Below are 6,494 nucleotides of genomic sequence, written 5' to 3'. Positions count from 1 at the left end.
TGTAGGATGTGTCGAGAGCCAGTTAAGAGTAGTTGCAGATAACCAGTTTTCAGGAAATTATTGTTACACCTATTAATATAAAACAAATTAGGTTACTGTAACTAACTTTCTTAGATTTCTTGAAAATTGATTGAAATTAAGTTCTGAGCTTAAATTTGAATACCTTTTCTCTGTTTGCCTGCAAACTTGATCTGAGGGTGGATCCTGGGATAAAGGTCTGTCACATGTCAAACTGTATTACTTACTGTTAGCTGCTTTCTTTGATTTATGTAACATCTCCTTACAGTGATGCATGTACTTGAATATGTATGTACCTACAGTATTCAGTTTTACCTGTTTTCACCAAATTGTAATTTTATGTTCATCTTTGGGCAAATGCTTTATTAAAGTCACATGTGCTGTGACCTGTTTTTCCAGGTTTATTTAATTTTGCTGTAAACTTGTATGCAAGCTCTTACTGCTGTGATCTTTCACCTGTTGTAAAAAAAAATTATTCAAGGTGTGGCTGGGGTCCAAGATTTGTCATTCTGCAAAACTGGGTTGCTGTTACTTTCTTTTCTGGTTTAATTGAAACTTCTGTTAACACCATGTCAGAAGATACTAACATGCCAAAGAGGACAACATTTAAAATATTTTGTCTGAAACAAATAAGACCTATTATTTTGTGTAACTGGGTAAAAATGGTGTATTGCCGGACCCACTGTAAATTGCATTGAGATCTTATGTAACTTACCAATGCCCAGGTTTCATTGACCTCACTAGTTTCCATGTCAGCCATTCAGATGGTTCCATGATACTTTGTGTGCCTTCAGTCTACATGCAGATTGAAGTACTGATGCTGCAATGAAATAAGCTTGCAGAATTTGGAGAACTTGATTTGCTGACATTAAGTTAATTAGAACAGGGCCTGTGATACAGCATACATGTAGATCTGAGATGATCCAAGCTTTCTGGTACTATATTGTGACTTTATTGACTTTTCTACTTTATTTTGTACATCTGACATAATATTTGTGGAATGTACCTTATTCCTTAAATATGTTCTTTTGTTTTTGAAGGACAGATAACACTTACAATGAACTTAATCTTTTTCCAAAACCTTTCTTAGCATTTTTAATATTTTCATTGTTAAGTACATGTATGTTTAGTATTTATGGGGGAGGGAGTTTTGGATCATTCATGGTGAGTGAGCTGAAAGTTTTGCAGGAGTAGTGCAGTTTTCCTGTGTAAGGTCAAATATTTGATAACATTTACTAAACAGGCATGTGAAATACTGATAGGCTTCCGTTGAATTCTTATCAGAAATTTGGAGCTGAATGATGTACCTCAAACACATACAGAATGTAAAATGTTACTACTACTGATTCATATATTTTTTGGTTTCACTTGCCAATATTATATAATGTACACACATACACACACGCGCACGCACACAACATTTAATTGCATTAATTGATTGAAGCTAGGACAGAAGTATATGGTGTTTGAAATTTCAGGGCTCCTAGGATCAGGAAAAAGTATGGAAACTTCATTTGCTTTCAAATACCAGTGAAATTTATAATACTAGTATGTCAGGAAATTGCAGTTTTACTCAGTAGTCAGGAAAAAGTGGGGCAGTATTTGTACACATAGCTGGGGAACATTTAATTTGGATGAGCGTGCATAGAATTAAGAAATTTGTTGTGTTTCACAACAATGAAGACTGACACTGAATATACCAATAATTTGGTTTAATAATTAGGTTATTCTCATGTGTATATTTGAGGTTTGTTTTTTGTTCAGATTTTAGCTGGGGGTGTGGTATTTTTGTAATATATATAAAATGTTGTTAACCATAACATGTTAGGTTCCAGCAATGCTTTTTTTATCCACTTAACTTTCACGAGGATTTCAGTTATGTCTTTGCGCATCATGAAATTAAATGTATATCAGTATCAAATCTGTCAGTGTTACACATAGAATCATGTGGCCAGGGGCACTTTGTCCCCCTTTCTCCAAATCTTTGGGACATGCACCATTTTAGTGGACAAATGAAAATACATGTAATAGTACATGTTGCTGTAAAGATGTGATAATCTTGCTTGATTCAACAGTTTTGCCACCTTAACTTTGTTGTCTGCACTGTACTAGCATATTTTCTTTGAACATTTAACATTATTGCATGAAAAGTTTTATCCTATTAAAGTGACTCATGAAAACATCTGGTTAACCTGAAATGAGCTGCACCATTCTGTCACCATGGAATTTACCATTCTGTTACCATGGAATTTGCCATTCTGTTTCTTGCTGTCTCATTAAACTTTAGTGTACACTCATTATTTACCAGGGGCCCCGAGTTGTCTAAAGCGCTGTCCATCACGGATCACTGCCATCTCACCTCTGTCTGCATGGGTTCGAGTCCAAGGCTCGGCAAATGTGGATATGTGAGAAAGCTTGCCGGTAGCTTCTCGTGGGTCGGTGGTTCTTTCCAGGGTTTTCCCGGTTCTTCCTCCACCATTAATACTGGCCGCCATGTATAGCCTATCTTGTGCTGAAAAATGGCGTTAAACCCTATAACAACAACAAAAAAAAATCATTATTTACCAGCATTTATTATAATAAATGCCTATGTTTTCTGAATTACTTTTCTTTCCAAACTAACAAATCATTGATTACTTGACAAATTTGTTTGCATAAATTTATTTGCTTTTGTCAACCTGGAAATGAAGACTTGAACCTATTAAATATGTTGAAATAATGGCCTTCAAACACTACATTGCAGCTCAGCTATCACAAACTTTGAATGTTTTCATTGTTATGGACATTCATTGTCTTAGTTTTATAAACTTTGCTGATTGTGGAGATTGCTGAACTAACAGATGTGTGGACAGGCAATAATGAAAAGTTGTACACATATTGTTTGAATTTTTGTGACAAAAAACATGCACAAAGATGGCGCACATTGTCAAGATTTAAAGTATGTTGGACAAAAAATGCAGGATTCTTTGTTTTATGTGCAACACTGAACCTGATTTGAAGAGTTACTTTTATACAGTATGGCAAATATTTTGGTTTTCTGGAACACATATATATGTTGTTAATTTGTTGTTTTAAGGTAATAGAAACATTACCCGATACCGGTACTACATGTACTGGTGTTGTCCTGAACTGCAACATGGCAAGGATGTAGAATTTGTACATTTATATATAAATCTTTCAGATGGGAAAAAGTCAATTAAACTGCCACTTAAGTCAAGAGGGACAAACTCCAAACTTCCTGCTGGACCAACTGGGTCAGGTGTCAGCTCTTGTAATTGTCCAGATGACATACAGTGAACCCCAGAATGTATCCAAAATTCCCAGCAACATTATTGTTTTCATGACATATGCGATCAACAGCATTGGAAGAAATTTGCACAGAAACATTCTCCAAACTCAGATATATTGGTCTAGTTTCCTATATTTGGCTGTTGGACAGGTTTTTTTTTTTTTTTTGGTCAAATTTCAAGCATTGTTTATTTTGTGTTGGCTTTTGTACTCTGACACAAGTTTTTGCTCTGGTAAGTTTTGGCTGACATTTTTCTCATAATATCATAATATAAGTTCTGGTTTTAATTTAAGCAGATGCTTTCTGGACTGATGAAAAAACACCTACACCCCCAACAGTGCCTGATACTTTTTAAACTAAAGGATATCGTTCATCTTGTAACATGCAACCAGAATCAGCCCTGGTCTATTATAAATAAGTCCCACATCTGTAGCAAAAGTCCCAGCAGATAAGACCCCATACATTAATTGGAAATCATAATAGCTTGGAGGGAGGTGGGGAATCATTTATAACTTAATTTGATAGTGTTCAGATCTGGGTCTTCATTGTTCACAATCATATATATGATGTGTGAGTTAACATGGTAGATATGGAAGGCTTTTAGTAGTTGACAAAACTACCTTGAACTTTTCCTGATTTAAAGTACTGCTGATTTGGCTTTATGTTACTTTATATATCTGGTTGCACATTTTACCCCAAAATGTGTGTATGTGTGTGTGTGTGTTCTTTCAGACTTGTATGAAAAAGCAGAGAAGTCGGGATGAGATACTGTCTGTGTTAATGTAATTATATATCTATATAGCACTGCCAGTGCTGATAATGATACATGGGAGACTTGGGGAACTAATTTTGTGCCTTTTAATGTTGATGAGCACTGCTGATTATGCCATTAGGTACAGATGTTGGCACAATCCTCATGTCATTAAGCTGTGTGTGTAGTTGGAATACAGACCAGGGAAAATTGTCAGTTAATGTATTTTTCAAGGATTGGCAAACTTTCATGTAAAAAGTCACAAATGCTGGCATACCTGCACAGATTTACAAAGTTTGGCATAGTTAAAACAAATATACATGTTGGTGTACTTTTAGTCATGCTAACAGGTTTTCATGGATACTGCACAGTTTACCTGCCAGATATATCTATAAATGCAGAAATCATTCAGATCATGAAGCCATTATAGTGGTGTGGGTGGAAAGGAGAAAATAAATGAAGAAATTTCTTGATAGTGTTGCATCTGAAATTAGTGATAAACTAAATCAGTTGCAAGAAGATTGGAATAATGGATCCCACCGTCATTTGTCAAGTAAGCAATATCAGCTGTACATAACCATTTAATTTTATATCGTTGATCTGTTGTTCAAAACAGGTCTTTGCTCCTTGTTAGATACCCATTTAATTTTACATCATTGATCTGGTGTTCAGTACAGGTCTTGCTCTTCTTAACATAACGATTTAATTTTATATCGTTGATCTGGTGTTCAGTACAGGCCTTGCTCCTTGTTACATACCCATTTAATTTTATATCGTTGATCTGGTGTTCAATACAGGTCTTGCTCCTTGTTACATACCCATTTAATTTGATATCATTGATCTGGTGTTCAGTACAGGTCTTGCTCTTCTTAACATAACGATTTAATTTTATATCGTTGATCTGGTGTTCAGTACAGGCCTTGCTCCTTGTTACATACCCATTTAATTCTATATCGTTGATCTGGTGTTCAATACAGGTCTTGCTCTTCTTAACATAACAATTTAATTTTATATCGTTGATCTGGTGTTCAGTACAGGTCTTGCTCCTTGTTACATACCTATTTAATTTTACATTGTTGATCTGGTGTTCAGTACAGGTCTTTGCTCCTTGTTACATAACCATTTAATTTGATATCATTGATCTGGTGTTCAGTACAGGTCTTGCTCTTCTTAACATAACAATTTAATTTTATATCGTTGATCTGGTGTTCAGTACAGGCCTTGCTCCTTGTTACATACCCATTTAATTTTATATCGTTGATCTGGTGTTCAACACAGGTCTTGCTCCTTGTTACATACCCATTTAATTTGATATCATTGATCTGGTGTTCAGTACAGGTCTTGCTCCTTGTTACATACCCATTTAATTTTACATTGTTGATCTGGTGTTCAGTACAGGTTTTTGCTCCTTGTTACATACCTGTTTAATTTTACATTGTTGATCTGGTGTTCAGTACAGGTCTTGCACCTTGTTACATACCCATTTAATTTTACATTGTTGATCTGGTGTTCAGTACAGGTCTTGATTTTACATTGTTGATCTGGTGTTCAGTACAGGTCTTGCTTCTTGTTACATACCCATTTAATATTTCATCATTGGTCTGGTGTTCAATACAGGTCTTCAGACTTTACTGTATTTCTATATGAAACATCCAGCCTGTAATTATTGTGCTGAAAAGTGATATTAAACCAACAACAACATAATGTTTAGGTGCTTCATCTGACATCAGTGTGCTGATATTCTTTGATCCACTTAATTGAACTTTAATCAGTTCCAATTTGCTTGTAATTTCCAAAATCCCAGAACACAACACAGTTATGTAGTTTTGTGCAGGTGATGAAGGACTCTTGGTTTGACAGAATTTGTATCAGGGGCTAACGAGATTACCGTATCTGTCATGTCTACTACATATTGAACCCTGGTTACCAAGTAGGTTGCTTTACCATGAATTTATTATATACATATGATGTTTCAATCCAGCAGTAATCTGCATCATTTCCATGCAATAAATCAAGTTGACTGTGATCAACAGGTACCATATTTTTGGGATGGCTAGCACTTGGGAAGAAAAACCCAATGTTTCATAGCCAAAAGGCCTTAAAGATCAATGACTGAAAATAACAGACATAGCTCTACCAGAAACACATTTTGTAAATGATCTTACACTTGGTGTAAAGAAGAAACTTATTGATTTTGGGTTTAATATGCATAATTTCAAGGTGCTGTGACTGAAAGAAGAAACATGTAGTGGTGGTGGTGGGGGTATCGATTTATTGGACTGGATTTGTTCATGTCTTACTGGTGCCTGCATAGAGAACTATTAAATACACAGCAGTTGTGCATGTATAATGTGTCATTTATGGTAATTGTTGCTTATTTCTTCAAAATGTACCCACAAATTAATTTGCATAGGATAATAATTACTTATGGCATGT

The 6,494-nt window shown here is 35.2% G+C and overlaps 1 protein-coding gene across 5 annotated transcripts in view; it reads left to right on the top strand.

The window, feature by feature from the left end:
• LOC149776022 (tyrosine-protein phosphatase non-receptor type 4-like) overlaps positions 1-6,494 on the top strand; it is a 284,029-nt gene that overhangs the window by 6,978 nt on the left and 270,557 nt on the right. The window lies entirely within an intron of this gene.

This window comes from Sinohyriopsis cumingii, chromosome 18 (assembly GCF_028554795.1).
Source record: "Sinohyriopsis cumingii isolate HCF-2022 chromosome 18, ASM2855479v2, whole genome shotgun sequence".
Lineage (NCBI taxonomy): Eukaryota > Metazoa > Mollusca > Bivalvia > Unionida > Unionidae > Sinohyriopsis > Sinohyriopsis cumingii.
The sequence above is the reverse complement of the archived record's forward strand: the minus strand, read 5'-3'. Positions and strand labels throughout refer to the sequence as shown.